General features: G+C 46.0%; 9 non-coding genes and 2 pseudogenes across 9 annotated transcripts; all 11 read left to right on the forward strand.

Annotated features, from left to right (window-relative positions):
- Positions 1–5,126: 5,126 nt before the first annotated feature.
- LOC142674898 (U2 spliceosomal RNA) lies at positions 5,127–5,321 on the forward strand. The gene has a single exon (XR_012851973.1). It is a non-coding gene; the product is annotated as a U2 spliceosomal RNA (small nuclear RNA).
- Positions 5,322–6,560: 1,239 nt separating this feature from the next.
- LOC142674930 (U2 spliceosomal RNA) lies at positions 6,561–6,671 on the forward strand (annotated as a pseudogene).
- A 1,350-nt stretch (positions 6,672–8,021) lies between these two features.
- On the forward strand, positions 8,022–8,223 carry LOC142674907 (U2 spliceosomal RNA; annotated as a pseudogene).
- Positions 8,224–9,461: 1,238 nt separating this feature from the next.
- LOC142674769 (U2 spliceosomal RNA) lies at positions 9,462–9,652 on the forward strand. Its single transcript, XR_012851858.1, has one exon. It is a non-coding gene; the product is annotated as a U2 spliceosomal RNA (small nuclear RNA).
- A 1,238-nt stretch (positions 9,653–10,890) lies between these two features.
- LOC142674770 (U2 spliceosomal RNA) lies at positions 10,891–11,081 on the forward strand. The gene has a single exon (XR_012851859.1). It is a non-coding gene; the product is annotated as a U2 spliceosomal RNA (small nuclear RNA).
- A 1,230-nt stretch (positions 11,082–12,311) lies between these two features.
- On the forward strand, positions 12,312–12,502 carry LOC142674773 (U2 spliceosomal RNA). Its single transcript, XR_012851861.1, has one exon. It is a non-coding gene; the product is annotated as a U2 spliceosomal RNA (small nuclear RNA).
- Positions 12,503–13,732: 1,230 nt separating this feature from the next.
- LOC142674840 (U2 spliceosomal RNA) lies at positions 13,733–13,923 on the forward strand. Its single transcript, XR_012851922.1, has one exon. It is a non-coding gene; the product is annotated as a U2 spliceosomal RNA (small nuclear RNA).
- Positions 13,924–15,161: 1,238 nt separating this feature from the next.
- On the forward strand, positions 15,162–15,352 carry LOC142674814 (U2 spliceosomal RNA). The gene has a single exon (XR_012851899.1). It is a non-coding gene; the product is annotated as a U2 spliceosomal RNA (small nuclear RNA).
- Positions 15,353–16,574: 1,222 nt separating this feature from the next.
- Positions 16,575–16,765, forward strand: LOC142674815 (U2 spliceosomal RNA). The gene has a single exon (XR_012851900.1). It is a non-coding gene; the product is annotated as a U2 spliceosomal RNA (small nuclear RNA).
- Positions 16,766–17,991: 1,226 nt separating this feature from the next.
- Positions 17,992–18,182, forward strand: LOC142674774 (U2 spliceosomal RNA). The gene has a single exon (XR_012851862.1). It is a non-coding gene; the product is annotated as a U2 spliceosomal RNA (small nuclear RNA).
- A 1,234-nt stretch (positions 18,183–19,416) lies between these two features.
- On the forward strand, positions 19,417–19,607 carry LOC142674775 (U2 spliceosomal RNA). The gene has a single exon (XR_012851863.1). It is a non-coding gene; the product is annotated as a U2 spliceosomal RNA (small nuclear RNA).
- Positions 19,608–20,667: the final 1,060 nt, after the last annotated feature.

Consider the following 20,667-nt stretch of genomic DNA (forward strand, 5'->3'; position numbering starts at 1 on the left):
GCGTTTTTATGTAGATTCCTCCTCATTCAGCACTGCATTGTGGTGCAAGCAAAAGAAGCAAATCCTGTCTGGCTTCCTCTCCGGCCTTTATTCACCTCCCGTGTAGCTGTGAGTGTGTGAGCCTGCAGGGCCCTTATGGAATTGCCTAGAAGTAGGCTGAATCGCTGCAAGGGCTGAACAGCAGTATCGGGCAGGCTCGGGCAACGCGCGGCCCGTTCGGGTTATCGCTTCTCGGCCTTTTGGCTAAGATCAGAGTTTATTGCTCTGGTCTTGGTCAGGGGGTGCGGGTTTTCCCTTGGGAGGAACCAGAGTGGTGATCGTTCTGTGATCGTGGATCGGCAGGTATAGTCAGCATGGATGCAGCAAGGACAACACCGGTGGAGAGAACCATTCGAATTAAGGTAGACCCAAGTGATTCTGGTAAGAACACCGTTGAATTTGTTGGAAGGAAGCTGGTGGTCGACATGGCAGGTATCCCTCTTTATAAATTATTCTGCGTGCAAGAAAACAGAAAGCAAGGATTGTATGATGTGTCCTTTCAAGAAGAAAATGACTGTTTAAATTTCTATGAAGCCTTAAAAGTGAATGCTAACTGTGAGGTTTTGAAAAATGTCTCTTTTGTGCCTCTATTTGCTATGGGAGAGAGGGTACTATTTGTACATGTCTTCAACCCATTTACCCAGCTGGACTTAATCAAGAACTTTTTGAGTTTATATTGCACCAGTGTGAAAGGGGGAACCAAAATGACCAGCTCATTGAAAGTGTTCAATGGAACTTATAAATTTTTCGTCCAGTTTAAGCTGGACCCGGATTGTATTGGTGGAGTTAAGAGCCCTCCATTGTCCTTTTCCATTGCTGGCTATAGAGGATATTTGTATTATCAAAATATGCCAAAATTTTGCCGGTTCTGTCACCAGTTTGGTCACACTAAGGAGTGCTGCCCTGGGGTGAAGGTGTGCAGGAATTGTAAGATGGCTGGACTTGAGGCAGGTGCATGTACGAAACCCCGATCGTGTGATTTGTGTGGTGAAGTGGGGCACCTGTATAGAGATTGCCCAGTGGGCAAGAAGAGAAAGGAGAAAGAGGAAAAGGAAAGAGAGGCACAGAGACAGAAGAATATCCAGAAGCAAGAGGAAGCCAATGAGAGGTTAAAGATAGAAAGGGAGGTGGAGGAGCAAAGGCAGAAAGAAATCCTTGATGCAATATTGGCTGAGGCTGAGCGAGATAGCACGCAGGTGCAGGCAATTGAGGAAACTTTCATTGAGGACATGCCAAGCCCTGTGGTAGAAGAATCTCAGAGGATATCAGAATGGTCTTCCTCTGGAGTGTTGAGTCCAGTGAGAGAAGTGGAGATGTCTTTTCGCCCACAGAGAGTGGGGAACTTTCCAAAAAAACAGAGAATTGAAGTGGTGGAGACGCAAAGTGTGGAGACGGCGAACGCCTTTCAGGCATTGTTTGAGCCGAACATGGAGTATGAGACTAGTGAAGAAAACTCTCCCGGGCCTTTAACCCGGAAAGTTTGAGGGTTCTGCTTTGTGTTTTTTCACCTTTTTCTGCCTAGGGCAGTTATAAAATGTCGTTTAAAATTCTGTCCTCCAATGTCCGGGTGTTTAAAAACCGGGCCAGGAGAGCAGCCATTTTGGAGGAATTGTCTTTCAGTGGAGCAGATTTAATTTGTGTGCAGGAGTGTGGGATAGAGTATATAGTTAAGCAGGAGGAGTGGGGTTTTGGTGCAGCAATATGGTCATGTTCTAGTCACAATAGAAATGATGGTGTTGGGGTGTTGGTTAGGAGTAGCAGGGTGGAGGTTTGTAGCTACACAGTGATTGAGGAGGGGCGGTGCCTGTTAGTGGTTATAAAAGTATGTGGTGTGAATGTGCGTGTAATTAATGTGTATGCGTCTGCAAAAAAGGAAGAGAGAGTGGAGTTGTTTGAGAGAATTAAACTGTTTTTGCCAGGTAGGGAACATATTGTGTGGGTGGGGGATTTTAACTGTGATACTAGAGGGGATTTGGATGTGTCTGGGAATGTGCTAAAGTCTGTACTCACTGATTTTGGATTGAGGGATGTAGTGCACCTGTGTGGTGTTAACCCTATAGTAGATACTTATTATGCGGATAGTGGGAGACACAGCAGTAGAATTGATATGATTTTTGTTTCTAAGGGGGTGATGGGTAAGGGATATATGCAAATGAAGGTAGGATATTCTGATCACGAGTGCATTAAGTGTGAGTTGGTCTGGGATGAGGATTGTGGGAGTGGGAGGGGTTTATGGAAATTGAATGTGAGTTTGTTGGATGATGAGAGTGTTTGTGGAAAATATGTGGATACATATAGGTTTTGGTGTGAGAAAAAAGGTGATTTTGTGGATATAATAACATGGTGGGATTGGGTTAAAGAAAGAACACGTGTGTTTTTTAGAAAGGTTGGTTATAGGAAAGCTGTGGAGAGGAGGAAGAGGTATGAATGTTATAATATAAGGTTGAATTTTCTCCAGAAGGTTAAAAAGAGAGGTTGGAGTGTGGATGAGGAGATTGATTGTGTGAAAAATGAGATGAGGGAATGGTTGTTAGAAAAAGGTAGAAAGATTATGTATCAGTCAAAATTAGATAAATTGGAAAAGGGGGAAAAATGTTCTAGGTATTTTTTCAAAAAAGTAGTGGGGAAAAAGGAGGATTTGGTGAGAGTGTATGATAAAAATGGAAGGGTGGTGAAAGGAAAAGCAGTGTTTTCTGTGGTTGAAAGTTTTTATAAAGAATTGTATGCAGTGAAAGAGATTGATAGGGACTTGGAGGCTGAAGTGGTGAGTATGATTGAAAATAGGGTGGAAGTAATTGAATATGCAAATTTGATGAGAAACATTGAGGAGGATGAAGTAAAGAGAGTGTTGGATAGTATGGCTGTGAATAAGACCCCAGGGGATGATGGGTTACCGATGGAATTTTACATAAAAATGTGGGATGTGATTAAGGATGATATGGTGCAAGTTTATAAATTTATGTGGGAGAATGGTAGGATGGTTGAAAGTATGAAAAGTGGGGTGGTGGTTTTGATTTATAAGAAAGGGGATGTGAATGATGTTAAAAATTGGAGGCCGATTACTTTGTTGAATGTGGACTATAAGGTGTTTGCTAAGCTGATTGCAAATAGGATGAGAGATGTGATTGGTCAGGTGGTTGGGGAGGAGCAAGTGTGTGGAGTGCCGGGGAGGAGGATTAGTGAGAATTTGTGTTTGCTGAGAGATGTGATATGGGATAGCATGGAGAGGAAACAAGTATTGAATGTTCTGTCAATTGATTTTGAAAAGGCTTTTGATCGTTTGGCGCATGATTTTTTATTTAGAGTTTTGGTAAGAATGGGTTTTCCTAGTGACTTTGTGAATGTTGTAAGAGTGTTGTATAAAAATGTGTATAGTAAGATTCTCATTAATGGATGGGTTGGTGGTGAGATAAGTGTGGGTTCCGGTGTGAGGCAGGGGTGTCCCCTGTCTCCGATTGCCTTTATTTGTGCGATTGAGCCTTTATTACAGATGTTTTGGAAGGATAAATGTATGAGAGGTGTGAAGATTCCTGGTTGTGGTGGGAAAGAAGTAAAAGTATTAGCATACATGGATGATGTGTGTGTGATTTGTGAATCCGATGCTGCGGTAAGGCGTGCAAAATTGTTAGTTGCTTTGTTCTGTGGGGCATCTGCATTTAGAGTAAATTGGGATAAGAGTGAATGTAAGAGGTTTGGGAACATTGGGAGGAGAGAAGATTTAGGTGTAAAATGTGTGGAAGGAGCGATTCAGATTTTGGGGGTGAAATTTGATGAAAAATTGGATGGGAATGAAAGTTGGGAGGATGTTGGTAAAAAGATTATTAAGAAAATGAATTTCTGGCGTTTGAGAGAATTGTCTTTTGCTGGGAAGATTCTTGTGATTAAAAGTGTGATTTTACCAATTTTGTTGTATGTTGCTTTTGTCTTTCCGCCAGGGTCTATGATGCTGAGAAGATTGAATAGAGTGTTGATGGTATTTTTTTGGGGTTCTAAGATGGAGAGAGTGAAGAGAGAGACTGTGAGGAAAAGTGTAAAGAATGGGGGAATGGGGTTTCCTAATATTGAGGTATATTTGGGAGTGAATAGTGTGTTTGCAGTAAGAAGGATGATGGGAGGTGATTGGAAATTTGCATGTATGGTAAGATATCTGAGTGGGAGTGTGTTATGCAGATTAGGATGGATAGGGAGAGATTTAAGAGTGCCGTATGCACTTATATGTCCAAAGTGGTATCTGTATGTGGAAAAGTTTTTGAAAAGCTATGAGTTGTTGGGGAAGGGTGATGTGTTGAGAAATAAAAAAGAGATGTTGAGATGTATTGAAGGAAAAGAAGTGCAGTGTCCTATAAATATGGTGAGAAGGGTGAATGTAGGGAGAGTATGGAAGAGTTTGGAAACGGATGGGATAACAAATAGACAGAAAGAGATTGTATGGCAAAGTATGCATGGAGCGTTGCCTGTGAGAGAGTTTCAAAGAAATCGTGGGATTGGGAGGAGTGAAGCATGTCCAAGAGTGGGGTGTGGAGGGTGTGAAAGTATTTTACATTTATTCTGGAATTGTGATGTGGCTCAGGAAGTGTGGAAGGGTGTGAGTCCTTTGTGTAAAGAGGTGGTTGGGGTTAAAAAACTGACGTTTGAGGTAATAATGTTTGGGTTGGGAATGTTAGATAGGAAAAAACAGAGGGTGTGGTGTATTATGTTAGCAATCATTAAAGAAGTTTTGTGGGATGTAAGGAATTTGTATGTCTTTAGAAGAAAGGAAGTGACGGTAGAAGGGTGTTTGAGGATGATTTTGGATAGAATGTATGTGGTATATTTGTCGGACAAGAAAAGGTTTGGGGAAGCAGATGCAGAGGGTATTTGGAAATTTTTGAAGTGGAGGTATGTAGTTAAAGTATAAATGGTGGGTGGAGTGAAGGGTTTAGACTAAGGTGATGGGATTGTATGCCTTTTTTGTTTAATTGTAAATGTAAATAAATATGTTTAAAAAAAGAAAAATCATTGACCCGATGATGAGCTTAAAGAAACGCACTAAATACAGAGTGTAAGTTTGGTGAAAGTGTTTGAGGTGCAAAAAATATAATGAACTTATATTTTTACCTCTGAGGGTTAAAAAAAAATAAATAAAAAAATCTGTTCTTATCAGTTTAATATCTGATACGTCCCCTATCTGGGGACCATATATTAAATGGATTTTTAGAACAGGGAGATGGAAATAGAGCTTGCTCTGTCCACTCCACGCATTGACCTGGTATTGCAGTATTTCCAGGACCGGTGCACCCTTTCCTTATGTGTTGACTAAAATCAGATTCCAAAAGTGTTTTTTTGTGTTTGCCATTGTTTCTGTCTTTCTGAAGGGATCTCCCCTTTTAATCCCATTATTTCAACACCTGTTGGACAATGCATGAGTGATAATGAGCTAATTGATTAAATGCAATTAATGAATACATTGCCACCTCTTGTTTTGTGTCGTCTGTGTGTCTGTGTTTCCGGCATTTCACATTGGAACAGCTCATTCACCTTCCTTGTCTTCTCTCCGCCCTCCCTTTTAGGTAAGTTAAAGAGCTGCACCTGAGCCAGCCACTGATTGATGCAGCACCACAGTCAAATAGTGGAGTGGAGTAGGGGAACAGCAAACAGCCATTAAAGCCGCCCGCCCGCCCGCCCGCCACAATGGACCTACCTGTGTACACTAGATGGATGTGATGGAATGTACTGTCGTCCCTACATTTCAAGAAGGAGTAAGAATTGCAGTTGCAACAAAGCCTTGCTTGCCTACAAAGAGAGCAGCAATTTGGATTTGTTACTATGTTACCTAGAAGAATAACAAACTGTGCAAGGATGGAGGTTGTAGGAGCAAGGAGAAGTTGTCTGTAAAGTTGGTGGATGCTTATTTTCCATTTTGCAGTCCCTTGTCTCCCTCTTGTGGCCTCCTGGAGGCAACTAGCTGTGCAAAAAAAGACAGCCTGGCGGCCGGCTGTTGCAGTGTTGCCCTCTCAGGCAACACTGAGTGACTGACTGAGCCGCACCGTCTTATATAAAGTTCAGACGGAACTTTGCACGTGTCATAGTGGAGCCCTGAGGAGCCAGAGCCAGCTTTCTGACATCATAATGGGGCCTCAGAGATAAAAGCCTGGGCCCAGGCAGTGTTGGTCAGTGCTGCTCAGCAGGCAGCACTGGACTGGACTGGATTACAGCTGATACAAGGTGTGAAGGAACAAGGGGTGGCTGTGGGCATGCACTTGCTGCCGCTGCCAGTATTTATCTGCATGGCAGCAGGGCATTTGGGCGTTGCCAGGAAGGCGTTTTTATGTAGATTCCTCCTCTTTCAGCACTGCATTGTGGTGCAAGCAAAAGAAGCAAATCCTGTCTGGCTTCCTCTCCGGCCTTTATTCACCTCCCGTGTAGCTGTGAGTGTGTGAGCCTGCAGGGCCCCATGGAATTGCCTAGAAGTAGGCTGAATCGCTGCAAGGGCTGAACAGCAGTATCGGGCAGGCTCGGGCAAAGCGCGGCCCGTTCGGGTTATCGCTTCTCGGCCTTTTGGCTAAGATCAAGTGTAGTACTTTAGGGTATTGCCTTGTTTCTTGGTCAGGAGGTGCCCTGGTACCCTTTTCCTTGGCCTGGGGGGATCGTTTCTCTTAGGAGAGACTTCACCCCTCTGCTGCTATTGGGGAGGAGGATTAGTCCAGGGCAACGGGGAGCGATCACCTGCCTGGTACTTCGGTACTGAAGGTATTCTTTGGAGATTGCTGGAATTCGTTTGGAGCAGGATGGAGGAAATTCCCGAATATATGCGTACCAGGAATGCTGTCCGGTTTTTCGTGGAGGAATCTGAGCGACAAAGGAAGGATCTGGAGTTCATCACAAAGGTTCTTTTGTTGGATTTCTTTCAGCTGGAGAGATCATGCATTTTGGCGGTGATGGACTATCCGAGGAGAGGGTGCTTTGACGTTACCTTCGCCACAGAAGAAATTTATGCTGTCTTTTTAGAACGCTTGAAGGAAGGTAAAAGGGACCCAAGACTTGTGGGTGTGAAGGTAACACCACATTTTGTGCCAAACAAAAAGTTGGTGGTTGTAAAAATGTTTTCGCCTTACGTGGATGAAGAGGACATTAAGTTATTTCTCAATAAGTTTTGTGAGGAGGTGGTGGGAAAGGGGAAAGTGTTTAACCCTTTTGGATTTTGGACTGGGAAGTGGAAATTTCTTTGTAAATTTGTGAGAATTGGTGAATCTAGAAACCTATTGTTTCCTCCAGCGCGGTTCAAGATTGGAAGTGCGTGTGGAAATTTATTTTTTCTTGGAATGGATATGTTTTGTTTGAATTGTAAAGAGTATGGTCATGAGAGAGAAGCCTGTGAGAAAGTAATGTGTACAAAATGTCTGCAAGAGGGACATAAGTATAATGAATGTCAGAAAGGGAAAGTATGTAATATGTGTGGAGAGGAGGGGCACATATTCAAATCGTGCCCAAAGAAAAGCAAACGTGAGGTACAAGAGGAAAATAAGAAGATAGTCAAAAGAAAGGAAGCGGAAGTTAGTTTGGAAGAAGGCAAGCTTCATAAATTGGAAGGAAGTGGGCAAAGTGATGAGAAAAAAAGGAAAAAAGCAGAGAGAAAGAAAAAAAGTGTCATTTCAGAAGAGGAAAGAGCAGAAAGAGACAGGTTATTGGAAGAAGTAGAGCAGTTACGTAGTAAAATTAATTTTGAAAAAATGCGGAGGAGGGTGCGGCTCTGTGTAAGAGAAAATTTACCAGGGTTTCTTGAAAGGTATGGTGTGCCAACATGGTTAACGTGCATTGTAAACTGTGAGTGGGATGGTAATGATTTGCAGGAACATCTAGTGGATATGTTAGGAACTATTGCTGTTAAAAAAGGAATGTTTTTTTGATTTCTTAAGGAAAAAAAAGGAAAGAGGAAAACAAAAATTAATTGTACGTTTTCAGTTTTCATTGTGATGATCTAAGTCTTTTTTATTTTGAATTTTATGATTTTTAAGACGTGATCTGAATGAATTAAAAAAAAAAAAAAAAAAATCTGTTCTTATCAGTTTAATATCTGATACGTCCCCTATCTGGGGACCATATATTAAATGGATTTTTAGAACAGGGAGATGGAAATAGAGCTTGCTCTGTCCACTCCACGCATTGACCTGGTATTGCAGTATTTCCAGGACCGGTGCACCCTTTCCTTATGTGTTGACTAAAATCAGATTCCAAAAGTGTTTTTTGTGTTTGCCATTGTTTCTGTCTTCCTGAAGGGATCTCCCCTTTTAATCCCATTATTTCAACACCTGTTGGACAATGCATGAGTGATAATGAGCTAATTGATTAAATGCAATTAATGAATACATTGCCACCTCTTGTTTTGTGTCGTCTGTGTGTCTGTGTTTCCGGCATTTCACATTGGAACAGCTCATTCACCTTCCTTGTCTTCTCTCCGCCCTCCCTTTTAGGTAAGTTAAAGAGATGCACCTGAGCCAGCCACTGATTGATGCAGCACCACAGTCAAATAGTGGAGTGGAGTAGGGGAACAGCAAACAGCCATTAAAGCCGCCCGCCCGCCCGCCCACCACAATGGACCTACCTGTGTACACTAGATGGATGTGATGGAATGTACTGTCGTCCCTACATTTCAAGAAGGAGTAAGAATTGCAGTTGCAACAAAGCCTTGCTTGCCTACAAAGAGAGCAGCAATTTGGATTTGTTACTATGTTACCTAGAAGAATAACAAACTGTGCAAGGATGGAGGTTGTAGGAGCAACGAGAAGTTGTCTGTAAAGTTGGTGGATGCTTATTTTCCATTTTGCAGTCCCTTGTCTCCCTCTTGTGGCCTCCTGGAGGCAACTAGCTGTGCAAAAAAAGACAGCCTGGCGGCCGGCTGTTGCAGTGTTGCCCTCTCAGGCAACACTGAGTGACTGACTGAGCCGCACCGTCTTATATAAAGTTCAGACGGAACTTTGCACGTGTCATAGTGGAGCCCTGAGGAGCCAGAGCCAGCTTTCTGACATCATAATGGGGCCTCAGAGATAAAAGCCTGGGCCCAGGCAGTGTTGGTCAGTGCTGCTCAGCAGGCAGCACTGGACTGGACTGGATTACAGCTGATACAAGGTGTGAAGGAACAAGGGGTGGCTGTGGGCATGCACTTGCTGCCGCTGCCAGTGTTTATCTGCATGGCAGCAGGGCATTTGGGCGTTGCCAGGAAGGCGTTTTTATGTAGATTCCTCCTCTTTCAGCACTGCATTGTGGTGCAAGCAAAAGAAGCAAATCCTGTCTGGCTTCCTCTCCGGCCTTTATTCACCTCCCGTGTAGCTGTGAGTGTGTGAGCCTGCAGGGCCCCATGGAATTGCCTAGAAGTAGGCTGAATCGCTGCAAGGGCTGAACAGCAGTATCGGGCAGGCTCGGGCAACGCGCGGCCCGTTCGGGTTATCGCTTCTCGGCCTTTTGGCTAAGATCAAGTGTAGTATCTGTTCTTATCAGTTTAATATCTGATACGTCCCCTATCTGGGGACCATATATTAAATGGATTTTTAGAACAGGGAGATGGAAATAGAGCTTGCTCTGTCCACTCCACGCATTGACCTGGTATTGCAGTATTTCCAGGACCGGTGCACCCTTTCCTTATGTGTTGACTAAAATCAGATTCCAAAAGTGTTTTTTGTGTTTGCCATTGTTTCTGTCTTTCTGAAGGGATCTCCCCTTTTAATCCCATTATTTCAACACCTGTTGGACAATGCATGAGTGATAATGAGCTAATTGATTAAATGCAATTAATGAATACATTGCCACCTCTTGTTTTGTGTCGTCTGTGTGTCTGTGTTTCCGGCATTTCACATTGGAACAGCTCATTCACCTTCCTTGTCTTCTCTCCGCCCTCCCTTTTAGGTAAGTTAAAGAGCTGCACCTGAGCCAGCCACTGATTGATGCAGCACCACAGTCAAATAGTGGAGTGGAGTAGGGGAACAGCAAACAGCCATTAAAGCCGCCCGCCCTCCCGCCCGCCACAATGGACCTACCTGGGTACACTAGATGGATGTGATGGAATGTACTGGCGTCCCTACATTTCAAGAAGGAGTAAGAATTGCAGTTGCAACAAAGCCTTGCTTGCCTACAAAGAGAGCAGCAATTTGGATTTGTTACTATGTTACCTAGAAGAATAACAAACTGTGCAAGGATGGAGGTTGTAGGAGCAAGGAGAAGTTGTCTGTAAAGTTGGTGGATGCTTATTTTCCATTTTGCAGTCCCTTGTCTCCCTCTTGTGGCCTCCTGGAGGCAACTAGCTGTGCAAAAAAAGACAGCCTGGTGGCCGGCTGTTGCAGTGTTGCCCTCTCAGGCAACACTGAGTGACTGACTGAGCCGCACCGTCTTATATAAAGTTCAGACGGAACTTTGCACGTGTCATAGTGGAGCCCTGAGGAGCCAGAGCCAGCTTTCTGACATCATAATGGGGCCTCAGAGATAAAAGCCTGGGCCCAGGCAGTGTTGGTCAGTGCTGCTCAGCAGGCAGCACTGGACTGGACTGGATTACAGCTGATACAAGGTGTGAAGGAACAAGGGGTGGCTGTGGGCATGCACTTGCTGCCGCTGCCAGTGTTTATCTGCATGGCAGCAGGGCATTTGGGCGTTGCCAGGAAGGCGTTTTTATGTAGATTCCTCCTCTTTCAGCACTGCATTGTGGTGCAAGCAAAAGAAGCAAATCCTGTCTGGCTTCCTCTCCGGCCTTTATTCACCTCCCGTGTAGCTGTGAGTGTGTGAGCCTGCAGGGCCCCATGGAATTGCCTAGAAGTAGGCTGAATCGCTGCAAGGGCTGAACAGCAGTATCGGGCAGGCTCGGGCAACGCGCGGCCCGTTCGGGTTATCGCTTCTCGGCCTTTTGGCTAAGATCAAGTGTAGTATCTGTTCTTATCAGTTTAATATCTGATACGTCCCCTATCTGGGGACCATATATTAAATGGATTTTTAGAACAGGGAGATGGAAATAGAGCTTGCTCTGTCCACTCCACGCATTGACCTGGTATTGCAGTATTTCCAGGACCGGTGCACCCTTTCCTTATGTGTTGACTAAAATCAGATTCCAAAAGTGTTTTTTGTGTTTGCCATTGTTTCTGTCTTTCTGAAGGGATCTCCCCTTTTAATCCCATTATTTCAACACCTGTTGGACAATGCATGAGTGATAATGAGCTAATTGATTAAATGCAATTAATGAATACATTGCCACCTCTTGTTTTGTGTCGTCTGTGTGTCTGTGTTTCCGGCATTTCACATTGGAACAGCTCATTCACCTTCCTTGTCTTCTCTCCGCCCTCCCTTTTAGGTAAGTTAAAGAGATGCACCTGAGCCAGCCACTGATTGATGCAGCACCACAGTCAAATAGTGGAGTGGAGTAGGGGAACAGCAAACAGCCATTAAAGGCGCCCGCCCGCCACAATGGACCTACCTGTGTACACTAGATGGATGTGATGGAATGTACTGTCGTCCCTACATTTCAAGAAGGAGTAAGAATTGCAGTTGCAACAAAGCCTTGCTTGCCTACAAAGAGAGCAGCAATTTGGATTTGTTACTATGTTACCTAGAAGAATAACAAACTGTGCAAGGATGGAGGTTGTAGGAGCAAGGAGAAGTTGTCTGTAAAGTTGGTGGATGCTTATTTTCCATTTTGCAGTCCCTTGTCTCCCTCTTGTGGCCTCCTGGAGGCAACTAGCTGTGCAAAAAAAGACAGCCTGGCGGCCGGCTGTTGCAGTGTTGCCCTCTCAGGCAACACTGAGTGACTGACTGAGCCGCACCGTCTTATATAAAGTTCAGACGGAACTTTGCACGTGTCATAGTGGAGCCCTGAGGAGCCAGAGCCAGCTTTCTGACATCATAATGGGGCCTCAGAGATAAAAGCCTGGGCCCAGGCAGTGTTGGTCAGTGCTGCTCAGCAGGCAGCACTGGACTGGACTGGATTACAGCTGATACAAGGTGTGATGGAACAAGGGGTGGCTGTGGGCATGCACTTGCTGCCGCTGCCAGTGTTTATCTGCATGGCAGCAGGGCATTTGGGCGTTGCCAGGAAGGCGTTTTTATGTAGATTCCTCCTCTTTCAGCACTGCATTGTGGTGCAAGCAAAAGAAGCAAATCCTGTCTGGCTTCCTCTCCGGCCTTTATTCACCTCCCGTGTAGCTGTGAGTGTGTGAGCCTGCAGGGCCCCATGGAATTGCCTAGAAGTAGGCTGAATCGCTGCAAGGGCTGAACAGCAGTATCGGGCAGGCTCGGGCAACGCGCGGCCCGTTCGGGTTATCGCTTCTCGGCCTTTTGGCTAAGATCAAGTGTAGTATCTGTTCTTATCAGTTTAATATCTGATACGTCCCCTATCTGGGGACCATATATTAAATGGATTTTTAGAACAGGGAGATGGAAATAGAGCTTGCTCTGTCCACTCCACGCATTGACCTGGTATTGCAGTATTTCCAGGACCGGTGCACCCTTTCCTTATGTGTTGACTAAAATCAGATTCCAAAAGTGTTTTTTGTGTTTGCCATTGTTTCTGTCTTTCTGAAGGGATCTCCCCTTTTAATCCCATTATTTCAACACCTGTTGGACAATGCATGAGTGATAATGAGCTAATTGATTAAATGCAATTAATGAATACATTGCCACCTCTTGTTTTGTGTCGTCTGTGTGTCTGTGTTTCCGGCATTTCACATTGGAACAGCTCATTCACCTTCCTTGTCTTCTCTCCGCCCTCCCTTTTAGGTAAGTTAAAGAGCTGCACCTGAGCCAGCCACTGATTGATGCAGCACCACAGTCAAATAGTGGAGTGGAGTAGGGGAACAGCAAACAGCCATTAAAGCCGCCCGCCCGCCACAATGGACCTACCTGTGTACACTAGATGGATGTGATGGAATGTACTGTCGTCCCTACATTTCAAGAAGGAGTAAGAATTGCAGTTGCAACAAAGCCTTGCTTGCCTACAAAGAGAGCAGCAATTTGGATTTGTTACTATGTTACCTAGAAGAATAACAAACTGTGCAAGGATGGAGGTTGTAGGAGCAAGGAGAAGTTGTCTGTAAAGTTGGTGGATGCTTATTTTCCATTTTGCAGTCCCTTGTCTCCCTCTTGTGGCCTCCTGGAGGCAACTAGCTGTGCAAAAAAAGACAGCCTGGCGGCCGGCTGTTGCAGTGTTGCCCTCTCAGGCAACACTGAGTGACTGACTGAGCCGCACCGTCTTATATAAAGTTCAGACGGAACTTTGCACGTGTCATAGTGGAGCCCTGAGGAGCCAGAGCCAGCTTTCTGACATCATAATGGGGCCTCAGAGATAAAAGCCTGGGCCCAGGCAGTGTTGGTCAGTGCTGCTCAGCAGGCAGCACTGGACTGGACTGGATTACAGCTGATACAAGGTGTGAAGGAACAAGGGGTGGCTGTGGGCATGCACTTGCTGCCGCTGCCAGTGTTTATCTGCATGGCAGCAGGGCATTTGGGCGTTGCCAGGAAGGCGTTTTTATGTAGATTCCTCCTCTTTCAGCACTGCATTGTGGTGCAAGCAAAAGAAGCAAATCCTGTCTGGCTTCCTCTCCGGCCTCTATTCACCTCCCGTGTAGCTGTGAGTGTGTGAGCCTGCAGGGCCCCATGGAATTGCCTAGAAGTAGGCTGAATCGCTGCAAGGGCTGAACAGCAGTATCGGGCAGGCTCGGGCAACGCGCGGCCCGTTCGGGTTATCGCTTCTCGGCCTTTTGGCTAAGATCAAGTGTAGTATCTGTTCTTATCAGTTTAATATCTGATACGTCCCCTATCTGGGGACCATATATTAAATGGATTTTAAGAACAGGGAGATGGAAATAGAGCTTGCTCTGTCCACTCCACGCATTGACCTGGTATTGCAGTATTTCCAGGACCGGTGCACCCTTTCCTTATGTGTTGACTAAAATCAGATTCCAAAAGTGTTTTTTGTGTTTGCCATTGTTTCTGTCTTTCTGAAGGGATCTCCCCTTTTAATCCCATTATTTCAACACCTGTTGGACAATGCATGAGTGATAATGAGCTAATTGATTAAATGCAATTAATGAATACATTGCCACCTCTTGTTTTGTGTCGTCTGTGTGTCTGTGTTTCCGGCATTTCACATTGGAACAGCTCATTCACCTTCCTTGTCTTCTCTCCGCCCTCCCTTTTAGGTAAGTTAAAGAGCTGCACCTGAGCCAGCCACTGATTGATGCAGCACCACAGTCAAATAGTGGAGTGGAGTAGGGGAACAGCAAACAGCCATTAAAGCCGCCCGCCCGCCCGCCCGCCACAATGGACCTACCTGTGTACACTAGATGGATGTGATGGAATGTACTGTCGTCCCTACATTTCAAGAAGGAGTAAGAATTGCAGTTGCAACAAAGCCTTGCTTGCCTACAAAGAGAGCAGCAATTTGGATTTGTTACTATGTTACCTAGAAGAATAACAAACTGTGCAAGGATGGAGGTTGTAGGAGCAAGGAGAAGTTGTCTGTAAAGTTGGTGGATGCTTATTTTCCATTTTGCAGTCCCTTGTCTCCCTCTTGTGGCGTCCTGGAGGCAACTAGCTGTGCAAAAAAAGACAGCCTGGCGGCCGGCTGTTGCAGTGTTGCCCTCTCAGGCAACACTGAGTGACTGACTGAGCCGCACCGTCTTATATAAAGTTCAGACGGAACTTTGCAAGTGTCATAGTGGAGCCCTGAGGAGCCAGAGCCAGCTTTCTGACATCATAATGGGGCTTCAGAGATAAAAGCCTGGGCCCAGGCAGTGTTGGTCAGTGCTGCTCAGCAGGCAGCACTGGACTGGACTGGATTACAGCTGATACAAGGTGTGAAGGAACAAGGGGTGGCTGTGGGCATGCACTTGCTGCCGCTGCCAGTGTTTATCTGCATGGCAGCAGGGCATTTGGGCGTTGCCAGGAAGGCGTTTTTATGTAGATTCCTCCTCTTTCAGCACTGCATTGTGGTGCAAGCAAAAGAAGCAAATCCTGTCTGGCTTCCTCTCCGGCCTTTATTCACCTCCCGTGTAGCTGTGAGTGTGTGAGCCTGCAGGGCCCCATGGAATTGCCTAAAAGTAGGCTGAATCGCTGCAAGGGCTGAACAGCAGTATCGGGCAGGCTCGGGCAACGCGCGGCCCGTTCGGGTTATCGCTTCTCGGCCTTTTGGCTAAGATCAAGTGTAGTATCTGTTCTTATCAGTTTAATATCTGATACGTCCCCTATCTGGGGACCATATATTAAATGGATTTTTAGAACACGGAGATGGAAATAGAGCTTGCTCTGTCCACTCCACGCATTGACCTGGTATTGCAGTATTTCCAGGACCGGTGCACCCTTTCCTTATGTGTTGACTAAAATCAGATTCCAAAAGTGTTTTTTGTGTTTGCCATTGTTTCTGTCTTTCTGAAGGGATCTCCCCTTTTAATCCCATTATTTCAACACCTGTTGGACAATTCATGAGTGATAATGAGCTAATTGATTAAATGCAATTAATGAATACATTGCCACCTCTTGTTTTGTGTCGTCTGTGTTTCCGGCATTTCACATTGGAACAGCTCATTCACCTTCCTTGTCTTCTCTCCGCCCTCCCTTTTAGGTAAGTTAAAGAGCTGCACCTGAGCAAGCCACTGATTGATGCAGCACCACAGTCAAATAGTGGAGTGGAGTAGGGGAACAGCAAACAGCCATTAAAGCCGCCCGCCCGCCACAATGGACCTACCTGTGTACACTAGATGGATGTGATGGAATGTACTGTCGTCCCTACATTTCAAGAAGGAGTAAGAATTGCAGTTGCAACAAAGCCTTGCTTGCCTACAAAGAGAGCAGCAATTTGGATTTGTTACTATGTTACCTAGAAGAATAACAAACTGTGCAAGGATGGAGGTTGTAGGAGCAAGGAGAAGTTGTCTGTAAAGTTGGTGGATGCTTATTTTCCATTTTGCAGTCCCTTGTCTCCCTCTTGTGGCCTCCTGGAGGCAACTAGCTGTGCAAAAAAAGACAGCCTGGCGGCCGGCTGTTGCAGTGTTGCCCTCTCAGGCAACACTGAGTGACTGACTGAGCCGCACCGTCTTATATAAAGTTCAGACGGAACTTTGCAAGTGTCATAGTGGAGCCCTGAGGAGCCAGAGCCAGCTTTCTGACATCATAATGGGGCCTCAGAGATAAAAGCCTGGGCCCAGGCAGTGTTGGTCAGTGCTGCTCAGCAGGCAGCACTGGACTGGACTGGATTACAGCTGATACAAGGTGTGAAGGAACAAGGGGTGGCTGTGGGCATGCACTTGCTGCCGCTGCCAGTGTTTATCTGCATGGCAGCAGGGCATTTGGGCGTTGCCAGGAAGGCGTTTTTATGTAGATTCCTCCTCTTTCAGCACTGCATTGTGGTGCAAGCAAAAGAAGCAAATCCTGTCTGGCTTCCTCTCCGGCCTTTATTCACCTCCCGTGTAGCTGTGAGTGTGTGAGCCTGCAGGGCCCCATGGAATTGCCTAAAAGTATGCTGAATCGCTGCAAGGGCTGAACAGCAGTATCGGGCAGGCTCGGGCAACGCGCGGCCCGTTCGGGTTATCGCTTCTCGGCCTTTTGGCTAAGATCAAGTGTAGTATCTGTTCTTATCAGTTTAATATCTGATACGTCCCCTATCTGGGGACCATATATTAAATGGATTTTTAGAACACGGAGATGGAAATAGAGCTTGCTCTGTCCACTCCACGCATTGACCTGGTATTGCAGTATTTCCAGGACCGGTGCACCCTTTCCTTATGTGTTGACTAAAATCAGATTCCAAAAGTGTTTTTTGTGTTTGCCATTGTTTCTGTCTTTCTGAAGGGATCTCCCCTTTTAATCCCATTATTTCAACACCTGTTGGACAATTCATGAGTGATAATGAGCTAATTGATTAAATGCAATTAATGAATACATTGCCACCTCTTGTTTTGTGTCGTCTGTGTTTCCGGCATTTCACATTGGAACAGCTCATTCACCTTCCTTGTCTTCTCTCCGCCCTCCCTTTTAGGTAAGTTAAAGAGCTGCACCTGAGCAAGCCACTGATTGATGCAGCACCACAGTCAAATAGTGGAGTGGAGTAGGGGAACAGCAAACAGCCATTAAAGCCGCCCGCCCGCCCGCCACAATGGACCTACCTGTGTACACTAGATGGATGTGATGGAATGTACTGTCGTCCCTACATTTCAAGAAGGAGTAAGAATTGCAGTTGCAACAAAGCCTTGCTTGCCTACAAAGAGAGCAGCAATTTGGATTTGTTACTATGTTACCTAGAAGAATAACAAACTGTGCAAGGATGGAGGTTGTAGGAGCAAGGAGAAGTTGTCTGTAAAGTTGGTGGATGCTTATTTTCCATTTTGCAGTCCCTTGTCTCCCTCTTGTGGCCTCCTGGAGGCAACTAGCTGTGCAAAAAAAGACAGCCTGGCGGCCGGCTGTTGCAGTGTTGCCCTCTCAGGCAACACTGAGTGACTGACTGAGCCGCACCGTCTTATATAAAGTTCAGACGGAACTTTGCAAGTGTCATAGTGGAGCCCTGAGGAGCCAGAGCCAGCTTTCTGACATCATAATGGGGCCTCAGAGATAAAAGCCTGGGCCCAGGCAGTGTTGGTCAGTGCTGCTCAGCAGGCAGCACTGGACTGGACTGGATTACAGCTGATACAAGGTGTGAAGGAACAAGGGGTGGCTGTGGGCATGCACTTGCTGCCGCTGCCAGTGTTTATCTGCATGGCAGCAGGGCATTTGGGCGTTGCCAGGAAGGCGTTTTTATGTAGATTCCTCCTCTTTCAGCACTGCATTGTGGTGCAAGCAAAAGAAGCAAATCCTGTCTGGCTTCCTCTCCGGCCTCTATTCACCTCCCGTGTAGCTGTGAGTGTGTGAGCCTGCAGGGCCCCATGGAATTGCCTAGAAGTAGGCTGAATCGCTGCAAGGGCTGAACAGCAGTATCGGGCAGGCTTGGGCAACGCGCGGCCCGTTCGGGTTATCGCTTCTCGGCCTTTTGGCTAAGATCAAGTGTAGTATCTGTTCTTATCAGTTTAATATCTGATACGTCCCCTATCTGGGGACCATATATTAAATGGATTTTTAGAACAGGGAGATGGAAATAGAGCTTGCTCTGTCCACTCCACGCATTGACCTGGTATTGCAGTATTTCCAGGACCGGTGCACCCTTTCCTTATGTGTTGACTAAAATCAGATTCCAAAAGTGTTTTTTGTGTTTGCCATTGTTTCTGTCTTTCTGAAGGGATCTCCCCTTTTAATCCCATTATTTCAACACCTGTTGGACAATGCATGAGTGATAATGAGCTAATTGATTAAATGCAATTAATGAATACATTGCCACCTCTTGTTTTGTGTCGTCTGTGTGTCTGTGTTTCCGGCATTTCACATTGGAACAGCTCATTCACCTTCCTTGTCTTCTCTCCGCCCTCCCTTTTAGGTAAGTTAAAGAGCTGCACCTGAGCCAGCCACTGATTGATGCAGCACCACAGTCAAATAGTGGAGTGGAGTAGGGGAACAGCAAACAGCCATTAAAGCCGCCCGCCCGCCCGCCACAATGGACCTACCTGTGTACACTAGATGGATGTGATGGAATGTACTGTCGTCCCTACATTTCAAGAAGGAGTAAGAATTGCAGTTGCAACAAAGCCTTGCTTGCCTACAAAGAGAGCAGCAATTTGGATTTGTTACTATGTTACCTAGAAGAATAACAAACTGTGCAAGGATGGAGGTTGTAGGAGCAAGGAGAAGTTGTCTGTAAAGTTGGTGGATGCTTATTTTCCATTTTGCAGTCCCTTGTCTCCCTCTTGTGGCCTCCTGGAGGCAACTAGCTGTGCAAAAAAAGACAGCCTGGCGGCCGGCTGTTGCAGTGTTGCCCTCTCAGGCAACACTGAGTGACTGACTGAGCCGCACCGTCTTATATAAAGTTCAGACGGAACTTTGCACGTGTCATAGAGGAGCCCTGAGGAGCCAGAGCCAGCTTTCTGACATCATAATGGGGCCTCAGAGATAAAAGCCTGGGCCCAGGCAGTGTTGGTCAGTGCTGCTCAGCAGGCAGCACTGGACTGGACTGGATTACAGCTGATACAAGGTGTGATGGAACAAGGGGTGGCTGTGGGCATGCACTTGCTGCCGCTGCCAGTGTTTATCTGCATGGCAGCAGGGCATTTGGGCGTTGCCAGGAAGGCGTTTTTATGTAGATTCCTCCTCTTTCAGCACTGCATTGTGGTGCAAGCAAGAGAAGCAAATCCTGTCTGGCTTCCTCTCCGGCCTTTATTCACCTCCCGTGTAGCTGTGAGTGTGTGAGCCTGCAGGGCCCCATGGAATTGCCTAGAAGTAGGCTGAATCGCTGCAAGGGCTGAACAGCAGTATCGGGCAGGCTCGGGCAACGCGCGGCCCGTTCGGGTTATCGCTTCTCGGCCTTTTGGCTAAGATCAAGTGTAGTATCTGTTCTTATCAGTTTAATATCTGATACGTCCCCTATCTGGGGACCATATATTAAATGGATTTTTAGAACAGGGAGATGGAAATAGAGCTTGCTCTGTCCACTCCACGCATTGACCTGGTATTGCAGTATTTCCAGGACCGGTGCACCCTTTCCTTATGTGTTGACTATAATCAGATTCCAAAAGTGTTTTTTGTGTTTGCCATTGTTTCTGTCTTTCTGAAGGGATCTCCCCTTTTAATCCCATTATTTCAACACCTGTTGGACAATGCATGAGTGATAATGAGCTAATTGATTAAATGCAATTAATGAATACATTGCCACCTCTTGTTTTGTGTCGTCTGTGTGTCTGTGTTTCCGGCATTTCACATTGGAACAGCTCATTCACCTTCCTTGTCTTCTCTCCGCCCTCCCTTTTAGGTAAGTTAAAGAGCTGCACCTGAGCCAGCCACTGATTGATGCAGCACCACAGTCAAATAGTGGAGTGGAGTAGGGGAACAGCAAACAGCCATTAAAGCCGCCCGCCCGCCCGCCACAATGGACCTACCTGTGTACACTAGATGGATGTGATGGAATGTACTGTCGTCCCTACATTTCAAGAAGGAGTAAGAATTGCAGTTGCAACAAAGCCTTGCTTGCCTACAAAGAGAGCAGCAATTTGGATTTGTTACTATGTTACCTAGAAGAATAACAAACTGTGCAAGGATGGAGGTTGTAGGAGCAAGGAGAAGTTGTCTGTAAAGTTGGTGGATGCTTATTTTCCATTTGCAGTCCCTTGTCTCCCTCTTGTGGCCTCCTGGAGGCAACTAGCTGTGCAAAAAAAGACAGCCTGGCGGCCGGCTGTTGCAGTGTTGCCCTCTCAGGCAACACTGAGTGACTGACTGAGCCGCACCGTCTTATATAAAGTTCAGACGGAACTTTGCACGTGTCATAGTGGAGCCCTGAGGAGCCAGAGCCAGCTTTCTGACATCATAATGGGGCCTCAGAGATAAAAGCCTGGGCCCAGGCAGTGTTGGTCAGTGCTGCTCAGCAGGCAGCACTGGACTGGACTGGATTACAGCTGATACAAGGTATGAAGGAACAAGGGGTGGCTGTGGGCATGCACTTGCTGCCGCTGCCAGTGTTTATCTGCATGGCAGCAGGGCATTTGGGCGTTGCCAGGAAGGCGTTTTTATGTAGATTCCTCCTCTTTCAGCACTGCATTGTGGTGCAAG

The sequence above is a fragment of the Rhinoderma darwinii genome (genome assembly GCF_050947455.1).
Source record: "Rhinoderma darwinii isolate aRhiDar2 chromosome 2 unlocalized genomic scaffold, aRhiDar2.hap1 SUPER_2_unloc_21, whole genome shotgun sequence".
Lineage (NCBI taxonomy): Eukaryota > Metazoa > Chordata > Amphibia > Anura > Rhinodermatidae > Rhinoderma > Rhinoderma darwinii.